The sequence below is a fragment of the Zea mays genome, chromosome 4 (assembly GCF_902167145.1).
Source record: "Zea mays cultivar B73 chromosome 4, Zm-B73-REFERENCE-NAM-5.0, whole genome shotgun sequence".
In the NCBI taxonomy this organism is placed as follows: Eukaryota; Viridiplantae; Streptophyta; class Magnoliopsida; order Poales; family Poaceae; genus Zea; species Zea mays.
The window spans coordinates 173243235-173261383 of NC_050099.1; the positions used below are offsets into that span (position 1 = coordinate 173243235).

General features: G+C 43.6%; 1 non-coding gene across 1 annotated transcript; it reads left to right on the plus strand.

Moving 5' to 3' along the window:
• The first annotated feature begins 17822 nt into the window (after positions 1 to 17822).
• TRNAT-CGU (transfer RNA threonine (anticodon CGU)) lies at positions 17823 to 17894 on the plus strand. Its single transcript has one exon. It is a non-coding gene; the product is annotated as a tRNA-Thr (tRNA).
• The last annotated feature ends 255 nt before the right edge of the window (positions 17895 to 18149 follow it).

Sequence of the window (18149 nt, forward strand, 5' to 3'; positions counted from 1 at the left end):
GGTGGGGTACTCAACATAAGTCAGATCATCTTGAACACTAAGGTCCTCCATTGGTAACTGCTCTTCAGGTACCCTGAGACATTTCTTCAGTTGAGATACATGGAATACATCATGAACATCTGCAAGATGATCCGGTAACTCCAATTGATATGCCACCTCTCCCACTCGCTTTAAGATTAAGAAGGGTCCAATAAAGCGAGGGGACAACTTTCCTTTGACTTTAAATCTTCTCATACCCCAGAGTGGTGACACCTTCAAATAGACATAATCACCCTCTTTAAACTCTAGCTGTCTTCTCCGGGTATCAGCATAGCTTTTCTGCCTTGACTGTTCAGTTCTCAAATTCTCCCTTATTTTCTGGACTTGCTCCTCTGCTTCTTGTATAATCTCAGGCCCAAACAACTGCCTTTCACCAGTTTGATCCCAATACAGTGGAGTCCTGCACTTTCTGCCATACAAAGCTTCAAACGGTGACATCTTCAAACTGGCCTCATAGCTATTATTATAAGAGAACTCCGTGTAAGGCAAACTCTTATCCCAACTTCCACCATGTTTAAGAGCACAAGCTCTTAACATATCCTCTAGCACTTGGTTGGTCCTCTCAGTCTGCCCATCAGTCTGTGGATGGTAAGCCGAACTAAAATTCAATCTTGTATCCAAGGACTCGTGCAACTTCTTCCAATACCGAGAGGTAAATTGTGATCCCCGGTCTGACACAATCTTCTTTGGCACACCATGTAAGCAGACAATCCATGCCATGTACAACTCTGCCAACTTGGCTCCTGAATACGTGGTCTTCACTAGAATAAAGTGGGCTACTTTAGTTAGCCTGTCCACAATCACCCATATATAATCATATCCAGCAGATGTGCGGGGTAATCCAACAATGAAGTCCATGCCAATCTCTTCCCATTTCCACTCAGGTATCTTCAGTGGATGTAGTAGTCTGGCTGGCCTCTGGTGTTCAGCCTTAACTCTTTGACACACATCGCACATAGCCACATGCGCAGCCACATCTCTCTTCAATCCATACCACCAATATTTTTGCTTCAAATCCTGATACATCTTAGTACTCCCAGGGTGGATAGAATAAACTGAGTCATGTGCCTCCTTCAATATGGTTTCCTGAAGACTATCGATATCAGGAACACAAATCCGATTCTTGAACCATACTGTGCCTTGCTCATCCTCTGTGAAATCTGGGCCTCTACCCTCTGTTATCAGATCCTTGATCTCCTGGATTTTGACATCACCAATCTGACCTTTACGAATTTCTTGTTCCAAGGTAGGTTCCAATTCAATAGTCACTCCTTCCGTATGTGTAACAATCCCCAGGTTGAGCCTCTCAAAATCTTTTGCTAATTCATCTGGTAGCTGGACAACAATAGCAGAATGAACGTGCTCCTTCCGACTCAAGGCATCTGCAACCAAATTTGCCTTGCCTCGGTGGTAATGAATCTCCAAATCATAATCCTTAATAAGCTCCAACCAACGGCGTTGCCTAAGGTTGAGATCCTTCTGAGTGAATATGTACTTCAAACTCTTATGATCCGTGTATACTTGGCACTTAGTTCCCATAATGTAATGTCTCCAAATCTTAAGTGCATGCACAACTGCTGCCAGTTCCAAGTCATGAGTGGGGTAGTTCAATTCGTGTTTCCACAGCTGACGAGACGCATAGGCAATCACATGTCCTTCTTGCATGAGCACACATCCTAATCCTTGGCCACATGCATCACAATAAATGTCAAATCCTTTCTGTAGATCTGGCATAATCAACACTGGTGGTGACATCAATCTCTTCTTCAATTGATCAAAGCTGTCTTGGCATTTCTCATCCCACTTAAATTCTCTTCCTTTCTCCAGAAGCGAGGTCATATGCTTGGCAATCTTAGAAAATCCTTCAATAAATCTCCGATAATAACCAGCAAGCCCCAAGAAACTCCGAATCTCAGTAACGGTAGTGGGCACGCTCCATTCCATTATCTCCTTCACTTTAGCAGGATCCACTGCTATTCCTCCATTAGAAATAATATGTCCAAGGAATGGCACCTTATCAATCCAAAACTCGCACTTGCTAAACTTAGCGTAGAATTGATTATCTCGTAGCTTTTGTAGCACCAACCTTAGATGTTCTTCATGATCACTTTCACTCTTAGAATAGATAAGAATATCGTCGATGAACACCATGATGAATCTGTCTAGATACTCCATAAACACCTTATTCATCAAATTCATAAAATAGGCTGGTGCATTGGTTAATCGAAACGACATAACAGTGAACTCATATAATCCATATCGGGTTGAGAAAGCCGTCTTAGGAATATCCGATGGTCTAATCTTCATTTGATGGTATCCCGATCGGAGATCAATCTTCGAGAATACCCTAGCACCTCTCATCTGATCAAACAAATCCTCAATACGGGGTAATGGATACTTGTTCTTTACAGTAACATCATTAAGTGATCTATAATCCACACACATCCGTTGTGATTCATCCTTCTTCTGTACAAACAGTACCAGTGCTCCCCAAGGTGAGGAACTCGGACAAATGTACCCTGCCTCCTGTAACTCAGTTAACTGCTTCTTAAGTTCCTTTAATTCTTCTACATACATCCTGTATGGCCGTTTAGAAATGGGGGCAGTTCTAGGTAAGAGATCAATGACAAACTCAACTTCCCTATCTGGTGGCATCCTTGGTAACTCCTCTGGAAAGACATCCGGAAAATCTCTAACCACCCGGATGTTGTCACCCACAAACTCCTCCGCTATAAAGTATATCGCCCGTTTGGAAGAGGTGGTTACTGCAATTTGAACTTGAAATGTTTCTCCTTTAGGGCTAGTGAGCTCTATATTACCTCTACCACATGCTATAATGGCCTTTGCCTTCCTTAACCATGACATACCAAGGATCAGATCTATACTGCTGGCCTCCAATATTATAGGAGTAGCTCCAAATTCTCTTCCCATAATTGTTAATATCAATCTACGTGTCATTTGATTTGCCTCAATAGGCCCTTTAGGTGTGATTACTATCATTGGTTTTCTCATATTTAGCAGGGGTATCTCATTGGTGTTGGCATATCGAGCAGACATGAATGAATGTGTAGCACCAGAATCAAATAGTATTGTTGCAGGAATTGCATTAATGTAAAACATACCGAGTACGATGTCAGCACCATCAGGAGTATCCTCGACGCTGACTTGATTAACCCTGGCTATAGAATATCCCTTGCCAGGAGTCTGTTGCTTGTTCTTAGCTGGTGCACCAGAATTCCCCATTGGACAAGCATTAGCATAGTGCCCAATCTGACTGCACTTGAAGCATGTAGGGCCGGTCTTCTATCCTGCAGACCTCGTCGGGGTGCCAGTGGGAGTAGCCTGACGAGTAGAAGGTGTCCGTGGAGACCCTTGTGGAGCGTACTGAGCTAGCCGTGGTCCTCCTGGTCGAGTCGGTGTACCCTGTGGCGAAACGTAGTGGGGACGAACACTGCTGCTACCCTGTCCCTGTGAGATAGCCTTCCTCTTCAAATCACCCAATTGAACACGCTTGTGTTCAATAGCAAGAGCCTTATCCAGTAGCCTCTGAAATGATGGAAATGTGTGTGCAACCAGTGCATACTGTAGGGGTCCATTAAGTCCTTCAATAAAATGCTCTTGCTTTCTCTCATCCTCAGCAACCTCATCCAGAGCATATCTCGACAGCTGAATGAATTTATCTCTATACTCGCTGACAGACATGTTGCCTTGCTTTAATGACAGAAACTCCTTCTTCTTGATCTTCATCAATCCAGCTGGAATATGGTAGTTTCTGAACTGTGTACTGAACTCTGCCCAAGTAATAGTATCAGCAGCATCGTGGGCAGAAGTATAAGAATCCCACCAGTCAGCAGCAGGACCTGTCAGACGACCTGAGGCATAAAGAACTTTCTCCCGGTCTGAGCATTGGGCGATGTTGAGCATCTTCTTAATTGACTTCAACCAATCATCTGCATCAAGTGGATCTGGTGAACTGGCGAAGGTCGGTGGCTTATGACTCATAAATTCCCGGTGCTTTTCACGAGGTGGAACTGGTGGTGGTGGTGGAGGCAATGGTACTTGTTGCTATTGCTGTTGTTGTTGAAATTGCTGTTGCAGCTGCTGTTGCGCCCTTCTCTCCTGGCGTATCTCTTCTCGCTTTTGGCACAACTCCTGGCGTATCTCTTCTCTTTCCTGACGCATCTCCTGGCGTTCCTGCTGCATCTGTTCCCGCATATCTACCATAGTGTCCACCATTTGCTGCATCATCCTCATCTGAGCTGCAATCAGTGGGTCAACTCCGCCTGGTGGAGGATTAGGAGGATTCATCTCTGCTGGCTGTGGCTGAGGTTGTCTATATATCCACCGAGTGTGTCGATTAGGAGGCAAATCAATTCCACCACCCCTCCTGGTATTGACCATCTGAGTTAGATACATATGGTAAGAGAGAGTAGTAGACAAGGCAGTAATTACGAATCATGTTACTTTGGGGGATTTATTAGCTAAGCAGATTAATGTTTTACCTACCATAGCTAATTCATTACCTTATGGTGGTACATGATAAGATGTCCATATATAATACTTCAATCAATCAAAGAAGCAAATCAGACATTTATCATCAGAACAATCAAACAACATTTTTAAATATAGAAAATACTTTTGGTTTGGTTTTAGGCCTCCTATCTCTTAAAAATGTCATAGGGGTAGGGATTCCAAGGTGTGAAATTTGTCTTGTCTTAGAATAGAGAAGGTAAGAATGATCAGAGTAGAACAGTAGAAGGTGAGGCAGGATCAAGATAAGTGTAGAAAGAATCAGAGTAAGGTAAGTTTAGAAGGATTCAGAATAAGGTAAGTAGGTAAGGGTTTTGTCCATTTCTATCTAGCTTTCATCCTACAGTCAACATTTGCTCTGATACCACTTCTGTCACACCCGGATTTAAGGGACAAATCCGGGTGCATCTCATATGTACGCCAAGGAAGAACAACACACATAATAACAGAGTGCATAGAGATAAATGTCATAAATATCATAAATGTACTTATTACATAGCGGAAGTCTTACAAAATAAATGATAAAGTAAAGCGATCTAAATATTATTCCCTGGCGCCATAAAGCTGACTGGGAGACGCCACCTAGATCAAGTCTAATGCCTCAGTGTTAGGCGGCTCCTCTTCGACCACCTGTTCTTCTCCTGTGGAGGGTGTGAGACAGCAAGAGTTAGATCACATACGTTCATAGCTCAACAAGTCGTGGGGAATAATGTGGCATGAACTCACCAAAGGTGGGAGTTCATGAAGTTTAAGGCTGATCAATGAAATAAAGGTTGAAGCTGAGCATTGCTTTCATAAGTTGGTCAAAATTTTATTAGCAATTACTAAGTTAAGTAAATACCAAACCTTAATAATAATAAAGAAAGTAATAGTAAAATAATCCCAAATGCGATGCAAATGTCAAATTAAATTTAAGTTCCATAAATTAATCATGTGAGGGTCCGAGCTGCTCATGACCGTGAGCACGGCTAGTATACCAGTTTTACACTCTGCAGAGGTTGCGCATCTTTACCCACAAGTCATGTTACCCATCCGCCAAGAGACGGCCAATTCCCATACACCTCTATCGAGGAGGCGAGGGAGGGTAACACTACGAGGCCTTTACAAAGTTCCACTAGCTTCAGAAATCCCACTACAGTTTATAGGAAGCTCCAGTGCAGGAATCCCTCGCCTGACCGCCATCACAGCAAAATCAACCCAAGGACCTCCCTACACTGACCACTCCCCTGCTGCCCTTGCCCCTTTCGGGTAAGGAAGACATCCACTAGCTTTCCTAGTTAATCAGCCAAGGGCGTCCCATTAAACCCTTGTGGTAGCACTGTTTTCCCGGGTGGTCGCTCCATGTTCCCATTAAAATAATGATCTTAACATGAACAGTAATAATAAAAAGATAATAAAAGAGTAATCATAAATAGTGTATCTCCATACCCAAATCCACATAAAGCAATAGCAGGTACTACCCAAAAATATTTCAATGGTGAACAAGGTATAAAGATAACCAAAACTGGGGTAACCTAAAGGATCCCATCAAAATTAACCTATTTAGATCATTATAATTAATAAGAACATGGCTGGGAAAAGTAAGTGATCAAGGGCACAACTTGCCTTCAATGAGCTCCTGCTCAGCTACTTCTATTTGCTGAACCTCAGAATCCATAGTGGCTTGCTCGTCTACTCGCATCAACACAATACATACATAGTATAGCATAAATTAACATCACATCAAACAGATAAATAAAATATACAATAAAGATCTACGCATTAAAATGAGATCATAGGAACTGGAATCATTAAGTTTGGAGTTATAGGTTCCAAGTTATGAATTTCCTAAGGTTTAATGTGCTTGAAATAGGATTAAATGGGAAATTAATTTTCTTACTATTTTCATGTCAAAACAGAGACACTAAATGATAGACATTAACATTACAAAATTTTAGAAACTGGAATGGAGTGATTTGGACTAAAAATGAATTTTCTATGAGTTAAATAAGTTCTAGGAATTGTTTTTTGTATTAAAAACGAATTTCTAATATTATTTCTCTATTTTTAATCCTCTCTGGACTGGCCTCATTTTCCAGGAAAGTCAGGGACTCTGGCGCAAAATAACCCAGACTCAGAACACTGGGTTATGGATCGCGGGTTCAAAACCCTAAACCCGAGGGTTTTATATGCAATATGCGCGACTGCAAGGGGTTTGGATGGATCTCGGCCATTGGATCTCCACGCGACGGCTAAGATTAGAAGGATGTTTTAAATGAACCAGTATCCATTCTATGCCCTCGGATTCAAATCTGACGATGGTTATTTTATGAAAGCAAGATCGGATCGGGTCCGTCAGATCTCATCCAACGGTTCACGATCAATAACCGAAAGGGTATCCCCGTGTTCTATCTCGACCGTAAGATGGTTATCAGACGGTCCCGATCACTGCCCGATCTAAGTCTTCTCTCCTAGCTCCCTCTCATGGCCACACCGGTGACCCACGCCCTTTACCCACGGCGGCGCCATGGCCGGCTCCCATAATCCAGGTGCCCCGGCCCCAAGACTCGAATACAAACTACGCTACGCGTTGAGGGAAATGAAACGAACAAGATGGCCAAGGACTCACCACCAATTACTTTGCGGACACCACTGGCCACACGGTGCGGTCTCGATCGGAGTCCGATGAGAAATCTCCCGCTCGTAGAGCCTCAATCACGCCCACCGAGGCCGAGCGCACACACCGACGGTCGTGTAGAAACCCACAGCCAATAATTCCGATCGTTCCCGTGCCGTAGCCGCGAAACCACAGTAGCGAAAAACTCTACTCTCTCTCTCACCTCCGGGCGCCTGTGGTTCTGCGTCGCTGGCCAGAGGAAGAGGATGGGGGTCTCATGTCCAATTCTTATGGTCGGCCGCGAACGTGGGTAGGCACGTGCCCCGCGATTTCTTCGGACAGCAACGCTGGTCGATCCGCGCGGACCGCGGACTCCGTTGGTGGCGCGCCCACCATGCTCGGAGAAGTCTGTTGAGGGAGGTGGGAGATAGCTGACATGCGGGTCCTGTGGACCAGAGGCAGAGCGTAGGTTGGGAGGCTGACCAGGCGGGGCCGGGCCGCTGGTCATGGCACGTGATCAGGCGCGCGTGCGGAGAATTGGGAATTGGGCCGCGCGAGGTTAGAGGGGGGAATGGGTCGAAAATGAGGTCAGGGCCCGGCTAGGCGCCTTATCCATTTTTCTTTTATATTTCTACTTTCCCTTTTCTTTTCTCCTTTAAATTCAACTTTAATTCCCAAATTTTGAATTTGTAAGTGTGAAGTTCATGCTTAAATCCACTCTATAATTCCAAATACTAATATGAACCTTATTTGATTAAGTTATTTATTTATTTGATCTTATATGTAGGTATTTTCTTCTCTTGTTTCAAAATTAGAATTTTCTTTAGGATTTAAATTCTAATTTGGGTATTAAAATATTTATTTTTAGATTATTGTCATATTGTCACAAAATGCACACAAAATGAAAACCCCAGCATGATGCAATGATTTAGTGGCATTTACTTTATAATTATCTGTTTTAAAATATGGTGTTCGCATGTGATGGCACAAAAATTTCAAACTCCCACATAGATAAAGTGAACTTGTTTCTCCCTTCGATATTAGCTCTTGCAATATACAAATGGGGTATTACACATCCCCAATGGCTATGTGGTGGTTGAGGGCTATAAATACCCCTAACCACCACCACTCCAAGCATCCAAGTCTTCTAAAGTTTTCATTCAATACAAGAGCTAGTGCATTCACTCCTAGACACAAATCAAAAGATCAAAGCCTCTCCATGTCCCGAATTCATTCCAACCACCTAGTGACTTGAGAGAGTGTGTATTAGTGTTCATTTGTGCTCTTGTTGCTTGGATCGCTTTCTTCCTTCCTCATTCTTGTTCTAAAGTGACTTGTAATCAAAGCAAGAGACACCTAAGTGTGTGGTGGTCCTTGCAGGGTCTAAGTGACCCATTGGATCAAGGAGAAAGCTCACTCGGTCTAAGTGACCGTTTGAGAGAGGGAAAGGGTTGAAAGAGACCCGGTCTTTGTGACCACCTCAACGGGGACTAGGTTCTTTAGAATCGAACCTCGGTAAAACAAATCACCGTGTTCATTCGTTTGATTTCCATTTGATTTGCTTTCCCCTCTTTTTCAAACTTGGATTTAATTCTAATGCTAACCCCGACTTGTAGTTTGTGTTTTAAGTTGTAAATTCCAAATTACGCCTATTCACCCCCCTCTAGGCGACTTTCAGTTCTATTGTCGCTTCTAATCTTCTTGATTCTTAATCCGAACTCATTTTGAGCCCATCTCAATAATTTCTTTAAGGTCTCTTGGGTTTGTGATTTTTCCTGCAAAAAGAACACCCAAGTGAAACAAGAATAATCATCCACAATTACAAGACAATACTTACTCCCACCGATGCTTATGTAAGCAATCGGGCCGAATAGATCCATATGGAGTAGCTCAAGTGGCCTCTCGGTCGTCATGATGTTCTTGTGTGGATGATGAACTCCAACTTGCGTCCCTGCTTGACATGCACTACAAATCCTATCTTTCTCAAAATGAACATTGGTTAGTCCTAAAATGTGTTCCCCCTTTAGAAGCTTGTGAAGATTCTTCATCCCAACATGAGCAAGTCGGCGATGCTAGAGCCAACCCATATTAGTCTTAGCAATTAGGCAAGTGTCTAGTTCAACATTGTTATCAATGAAATCAACTAAATATAGCTGACCATCCAACACTCCCTTAAAAGCTAGTGAATCATCATTTCTTCTAAAGACGGTAACATCAACATCAGTAAATAAACAGTTGTAGCCCATTTTGCATAATTGAGACACAGAAAGCAAGTTGTAACCTAGAGATTCTATAGGAAATACATTAGAAATGAAATGGTTAGGAGATATAGCAATTTTACCCAATCCTTTAACGAAACCTTGATTTCTGTCCCTGAATGTGACTGCTCTTTGGGATCATCATGTTTCTTATATGAGGAGAACATTCTTTTCTCCCCTGTCATATGGTTTGTGCACCGCTATCGATTATCCAACTTGTCCCACCGGATGCATAAACCTACAACACAAATTTAGGCCTTGTCCTTAGGTACCCAAATGATCTTGAGTCCTTTCACATTAGAAACAAGCACCTTGGATACCCAAACACAAGTCTTTGGACTCTTGTGCTTGCCCCCAACATATTTGGCAACTACTTTGCCAGATTTGTTATTAAGAACAAAGGATGCATCAAAGGTCTTAAATGAAATGCTATGTTCATTTGATGCATCAACAATCTTTTTCTTAGGCATCTTAATATGAGTTGTATGCCTAGAACTAGAAGCCTCATTTTTGTAAATATAAGCATGATGAGTAACAAGATGAGATTTATTAGCATGAATTCTTCTGATCTTATGCTCAGGATAGTTTTTAGGATATAAAATATAACCTTCTATATCTTGAACCATGCGAGTCTTGCCCTTAACAAATTTGGAAATCTTGTTTCTATGGGCATTAAGTTTGATGTTGTTTTGGCTAATCTAGATTATAATTTATATGTAGCTATTCGGGTGACCAGATTATATAAATGAAGACTATTGATTTTTTAGACAATACCCTACGTGCGTTGGGAAAAAAGAAAAATGGCAGGCATTGTAATTTTATGAACATAATCATGTGTAGTGGGTCTTTTGCCAACAAATAATCTCAAATAAGTAAGCTACTCTTGAGAATATTATGAGATTATCATAATCTGGGCTTTAGATTATATAATCTGAACCCATAATTTAGGTATTGTTTACCTGCTAGATTATTTACGCTGGATTATATAATCTCGACATATTATAATCCGAAACAAATAGGATTATATAATCAACGACGGATTATAAGATGACAAATGTAAAATTTAGCCAAAAACGCTTACTTGTTACCTGATATCATTAAAAATATCTTCTAACATTTTGTGATACAAAATCATCGCTTATACCATTGAAATCAATCTCATCCAACAACTTCTTTTCGACACATAGAATCATCAAGCCATTTAACCTCTCTTGAGTCATTGTTGACCTTAAAATGCTAGCGTCCAGTGGGTAGGGGCTCTGATTTTGGGGGCCTAATGCGGCCGCACCCTGTGCATCCCCTCAGGTACAACCCTATTTCTTGTATTATCGTTATCTTTATTAACAACTAAAATAAACTAAATGCTGATAAACATTGTGCGTCATCAATAAAAACTATACACTTGAATGTCGCCAAATCATGAATCTAAGCAACTTGATCTCTACAGGGCACTCCAGCACGTACTTACGATGCTAGCTAGTTCGTAAGGATATAAAAAGACCCACACACCCTCATGCCTCAGAATGTCCAAACTAAATCCTAGTATGAAGGCTTTAATTGTCATCTTATAAACTTTATAACAATGCATAATATATATAGTACATGACACGCGCCCTGCGCGCGTAGGGTCATGGTTTAAATCCTATACATCCAAGCCTCTGATGGTATCCTAAAGGGCTGTTTGGTTCAATGAAACTAAACCTTAGTTCCTCCTTTTAGTCCCTAAATTACCAAATATGGAGAATAAAAATGAATAAATCAAATTTCCTCCCCCATCTTTAGTCCTATTTTAGGATTAGAAAAAGGACTAAAGTTTAATGTCATGGAACAAAACATGCTCTAAACCTAGCAACATCATGCATAACTCATTGAAGCATTCGAAAGGTCCTTGCTCTCTGATGATAGTAGAAGTAGGCCCTTCCTGGACCATTGTTCTTGAAGCTGTCTATCTCAGAGCCATGGATGCTTTCCACCTCCTGTTTAACCACTTCCAGTTTAACCAACTTAGGATAGTTCTCAGCTATCCACTATCCTGGATTATCTTAACAGAATAAAAAATGCATTAAAGGGAATATTACTTTGTTGGATTTTAGGTTGTGCAAGATATCCTTCGGTATACTGATGAAAGAAGTTGCTCCTATTCCAAGACCAATAAGCAGAAGAATATCATATTTTATGTAATTTTTGTGTTGGTGCATCGTATGGCCTATCTATATAGATCTTGGGGAATCTATAGGAAACACAACAAAGCAGGTCATGTTAATAATTCTTAAAGTTGTGGGAACTTCTCCAAAACCAATCAAAGTGTAGGATGTGCAAAAAAAGAAGTTAAGCACATAGTTTCCGCTATCTAGGAGTGACAATTGGTTCTAAGTTTTACACTATAAGGTTTAAGGATGGGATCAAATTAGGGTCAGACCTTATTTCTCTTCATTTTTAAACTAAAATGTATTTAGGGTCCTACCATTTGTGAAGAAGCATTTGGATCGTGATCCATTACCACCCTTACCTCTAGCCATCCTCCACAACTGTGTATGTAGTTTCAAATCTTGTAAGGGTTAGCACTCTTGGAAGTTACTTGTGCCTGCCAAGCCTATGAGAATACTTCACATTATTGATTTCTGATATCCCACAATATTCTGCTATTTAAAAAAACAATATTGCTACTATTGCAACTCTTAATAGTTTGCTGCCTCAAACTAACCTTCCCAAAAAGCATCCGAAGTTCGGATGTCCAAAGATCCAGCCACCCAGCATGCGGATATGCATAGTGAAGAACGATATGTATGGGGAAACTGTACGCAAGAACCATAGGTAAATTACTTCTTGGAGATGTATGCAGTAATTAATAAAATGGTGCAACTTGAAAAGCGAGACCTCTGGGCATTTTAGAAATATATACATTCCACTCTTGTACTTGAAACCATGTGACTTCTTCATGTGAATAGAGAGCACCTCTCCTGAATAAATTGTTGCCTACACATACATAACAACATTTGATTAATATTTGACAGTTAGAAACACCGAATGAGCCAAATCAATCTAGTTCAATAGATTACCCTCACAATTCCCAAAATCGTAGTTGTTCTCACGAAATTTCCTGATGACTTTCACAGGCATAGAAGAGGACAGGGACAATAAGTTACGTCCATGCCTGAAATGAACAATTGAGATGATATGTTATTTTGCTGCTTCCAACACTGAACTTCCTGTCTCCGACTGAGCCTAGGGAGGAGACTGGAGGCGAAGGGTGCAGGATATTGTTCATGATATAGGTAGCACAATCGTATGTCTCCAAGAAACAAAGCTGTCGATGGTAGACCACCACGTCATCGCACGCACTTTAGGGTCAAAATTCCTTACTAACTATGTTGCTCGACCAGCAAACCAAACCAGAGGGGGCATTTTGCTTGCTGTGTTGGAAGACTTCTTAACACTCTCTAACGTATCTACTTCCGACAACACCATCAAAGCCATGATCACCATGAAAGCGGACGACACAGAGTGGTGGGTTACAGTGGTCTACGGGCCCCAATCTGATGCATACAAGCTCTTGTTTCTTCAGGAATTGAGGGCCCTTGCTTCCCAGGAGCACGAGAGGTGGCTAGTCCTTGGATATTTTAATTTCATTTACCAGGCTTCAGACAAGAACAATCTAAACCTAAATATGCGCCTCATGGGTTCATTCAAATCCACCATAGAGGACATCCACCTTAAGGAACTTCGTCTGAATGGCCGCCAATTCACCTAGAGCAATGTGCAGGTTGAACCAACCATGAAAAGAATTGATAAATTCTTCTGCACGCCTGGTTGGGAGCTTCTCTTCCCAACCTGCTACATCCACTCCCTACCCTCCCTCATGTCGGACCACACCCCTCTGCTCTTACAAGGGGAGATAATACGCAAAACAAACAACTCCTTCTGCTTCGAGAACTTCTAGGCACGCATGGATGGATTCAAATAAGCATTCTATTCGGCTTCAAATAAGCCGTTACCCTCTGTCCAGCAACCACTCTTGCGCCTGCACATCAAACTGGCATGGACGACCAAGGCCATCGAAGCTTGGAGGAGAGTAAAAGTAGAAGACACAAAACTTCAACTGGCCATAGTCAAGGAAGTGATTCTTCGCTTAGAAACTGCTCAGGAAGTGTGCACTCTCTCTCTCTTGTCAAACTGAACCTCCTCAGAAGATTGAAAGCTAAATCCTTGGGTCTAGCACTCATTGAGAAATCACGAATCAGATAAAGGTCCCGCTTGACTGCCATCCGCCTTGAGGATGCCAACTCAAGATTTTTCCATCTCCGGGCATGCTCTAGGGCAAGGAAGAACTTCATTCAAGCCTTGCAAACTGAGATTGGCTTGGTCGTCACATAGGAAGAAAAGGAGAAGGTCATCACTGACCACTTCAAGCAACATTTGGGCACAACGGCCCCTAGAGCAAGGACGTTCGACTAGAATTTGCTAGGCTACCACCACATTGATCTTTCCTCCCTGGAAGCACCTTTCTCCCACGAAGAAATCAAAGAGACTATCCTCTCAATGCCTCGCGACAAGGCGCTAGGCCCGGACGGGTTCATAGGTACCTTCTATAGGGCGTGCTGGGACATCATTAAGGACGATTTAACAGTAGCGTTTAATCAGCTCCACAACTTAAATGGGCAAGGCTTCAAACTACTGAATGCAGGCAATATTGTTCTCATCCCAAAAAAACGGATGCTTTGCGGGTGAGCGGCTTCCGCCCCATCAGCCTCATACATAGTGTTGCCAAAATTTTCTCAAAATTATTGGCCAATAGGCTTGCGCCCCACCTAGATGGTCTTGTCTTAAAGTGTCAAAGTGCCTTCATTTAGAAGAGATGCATCCAGGATAACTTCCTATATGTGCAAAATATTGTCAGGCAATTTCAAAAGACCAAAACACCGGCGTTATTCCTATAGCTGGACTTCCAGAAAGCGTTTGACACGATAAATTGGAGCTACCTTTTAGAATATCTACAAGCTCGCGGATTTGGACACCGTTGGCGTGAATGGATTACCATCCTTTTTAGCACAGCGAGTTCTAGGGCCCTGATAAATGGTGTTCAAGGAGACAACTTCGACCACATGCATGGGGTGAGACAAGGAGACCCCCTCTCTCCCATGCTATTCATCCTTGCCTTTGACCCAATGCAAAGGATTTTAGACCTTGCTTCAGAGCATGGCGTCCTGACACCTCTCCCTCTTGCTGCAGCTAAGCTCAGAACCTCGCTCTATGTTGACGATGTGGCTATCTTCATCAATCCAACCCGTAATGACCTGCAAGCGGCCAAACAGGTTCTCAATGCGTTCGGAGCTGCCACGGGTCTAACAACAAATTTTGAGAAAAGCTCCATCCACCCCATCCGTTGTGAAAATGTGGATTTGTCCAACATCCTCCAGCCGTTCCCGGGATGCTGCAAAACCTTACCTTGCCAATACCTCGGCCTTCAACTCCACACCCGCCCGCTCCAAAAAATTCATGTCCAACCACTAGTGGAGAAGATCGAACAGCGACTTGCCGGATGGAAAGGTCGACTGCTTAACCACGCAGGACGCCTGACCCTAATATCTTCAGTGCTCTCCTCCATGCCGATCTACCACCTAATCGTATTCCCCCTTGCAAAATGGGCTAGAAAGCAAATTGATAAGATTCGGTGTTCTTTCCTATGGAAAGGCGAGGATAACATGCACGGGGCGCACTGCCTTGTTAATTGGCAAACAGTGGCTAGACCAAAGGACCTAGGGGGACTAAGGGTGCTCGATCTTGACAAATTTAGTCATGCCCTCCGGCTCCGTTGGCTTTGGCAATAATAGACAGACAACTCAAAACCTTGGGAGGGGCTCTAGGTCCCTTGCAACAAGCTAGATCGCATGTTGTTTCAGGCGTCCACCACTGTGGTGATTGGTAATGACATCAAAGCAAAGTTCTGGCACCATAGCTGGCTAGATGTGGAGGCTCCATGCAACCTGGCCCCTCACCTCTTCAAGCTGGTCAGAAGGAAGAATAAATATGTGGCCCAAGAACGGACTAACAGTGCTTGGATTCAGTTTCTGTGAGGGAAAATCACAACCACCACGCAAATTGAGGAATTTGTCTACCTGTGGAATAGGATTCGATAGGTGAGCTTGCAGCCGGATGTAGAGGACACTTTAGTCTGGAAATGGACACAACACGGTCTCTACTCCTCCAACTCAGCCTACATAGCCCAATTCTTGGGTTCCTACATCAACCACAAGATCAGACTCATTTGGCGGGCTAGAATAGAGAATAAATGTAAATTCTTTGCTTGGATGCACATCTAAAATAAACTCCTCACGGCAGACAACCTAGCACGTCGTGGATGGCCGCACCAACCATCTTGCGCCCTATGCAATGGACCTATAGAATCAGGACTCCATCTATGCCTAACCTACCCCTTCGCTCAGGAGGTCTGAAACACAGTACTTGCTTGGGAAAGCTTTTCCCTACCACAACAGGTGGATTTGAGCAACATCTCCAGCATTAGAGAGTGGTGGGAGAAGATGGAGACTCTTTCCGCAAGATCGCAAAAGGGAGTTCAATGGCCTGGTCATCTACACTATGTGGAACCTTTGGAAGGAGCGCAACCGAAGAATCTTTGAGCATTGCTCGCTGTCACCGCTCTAGATCACAGGGAGAGTGAGAGAGTGTGTCTTGCTCAATAAAAGTGTGTCCAGCCGCCTTGGCTTGTACTAGGGTTGCCTGTCGTGTTCCTTCTTAGGTGCCCGATCCTATGGCCTGAGTATCACCGACCCTATGTACTCCAACTTTTTCTCCCTCTCACTTAATTGAAAGGCAGAGCTCCTGCCACTTTGTTTAAAAAAAGAATAGAGGAGGGATGCACTGACTCAATCTAAGGCCTAACAGTGACTTTTCAGCTGTAGCGAGTCGCGATCGGTCAAGGCGTAGCTACACAGACTGCTAGGATCCTCTCATCATGGACACCATCCAACGGGGTGCTAGCGGCGGAGGTTGTGAAGCCACGACATGGACAAGGCAAGCGGGATCCGCATCTCGATGGGTGACGCAGAAGAGGACTCGTCGCTGTCGGAGGCGATGGATCTGGGGCTCAGGGCGCGCGAGTGAGGGAGTATCGAGTGAAATGGGCTCTGACCATATGACCGGAAAGGCTAACAGTGCATCACCGGAGGCGGTGCTCATCGGCACCGTGGTGGTGAATGAGGGGTCTAGGTGGGCGTTTGTGGGAGTAGTGACTGAAATGGCATCCGAGCCTATAACCAGAACAGGGTGGCCTGACAGTAGCTCGTGGCGCGGGGCATAGACTTGCATCGGATAGTGTCGCGCTCCGAAGGAGGACGACACCATCCTCATCGATGTTGGGGCCAGACGAAGGTTCCAGAGCGCATGCCAATATTTCAAAGCACCCGCTACGACTTTACCACCCAGCTTCGCAGGTAAGGAAGCACCGGTAGCAGCCAGATTGCGATCGGACAACAGAAAAGATTTGAGTCGACGTGGACAACTTATCTATACCCGTTTTGAACCAGCTTGGTGGTGCTCATTAGCACCGTGGTGGTGGATCAGGAGCTCAGGCCGAGCGAGTGAGGGAGTATCGAGTGAAATGGGCTCTGAGTATATGACCGGAATAGGGTGCACCGAAGGCGGTGCTCATCAGCTCCACGGGTGGTGGATTAGGGATCTAGGTGGGCGTTTGTGGGGACAGTGAGTGAAATGGCATCTAAGCCTATGACCGAAACAGGGTGGCCCGACTGTAGCTCGCGGCGCGTGGCACAAACTTGCATCGGATAGTGCCGCGCTCCAAAGGAGGAGGACGCCATCCTCGTCGGGGTTGCGAGCTTTCCTCGTCGGTGTTGGGTCCAGACGAAGGTTCCAAAGCGTATACTGATATCTCAAAGCGTCCGCTACGACTTTACCACCCAACTTCGCAGGTAAGGAAGAGACAGTAGCTGTCAGATTGCGATCGGACGATATAAAAGATTTGAGTCGACGTGGACACCTTATCTATCTTCGTTTTGAACCAGCTTTAATATATATGAAATATATAGATGGGCCTCTATAATAGATTTCGTCCTGCTCCCTAAAAAGTCAAGAATGGCCCTGATAAGAAACAAACGACAATGTAGGCCTTACACTCAAATAAAATAGTGATGCGCGCATCTAGATCAATCATGACCGGTCTCACATGGTTCTGGCTAGCTGCAGAACACAACACGACGTCACTTGTGCTGCCCCTTGAGCATCAGCTCCAGCAGCACGACGCGGACGAAGAGGAACTCACCAGGTTGTTGGAGAGGTTGACGGACGACGGATCCACGTCTTGTCCATCCTAAAAAAAATGGGCAAACGTCATGTATATAACTAAATCACTTATAAATACATTCGCCTCCGTAGCATAGTGGTAGTGCGTTCGCTTCGTAAGCGAAAGGTCGCGAGTTCGATCCTCGCCGGGGGCTACTTTTCTATTTTTTTTGTTTTTTTTACTTTGAAACACAACGCATTGCGTTTCTATTTAATACTCTTCCTGCTTCGCTTTTGCTCTTTTCTACGCTATATATATATGGCCTCATAATAGGGCACATCTCAATGTTTTCCGTGTTATCTTTTTACAAACAACCCTCACAACTCTTTTAAATTAATCCACTGTACTTTTATAGATGGCCAAACGGCGGCCCGGCACGGGTCAGACGTCTGCGGGCCACAACTTTGGC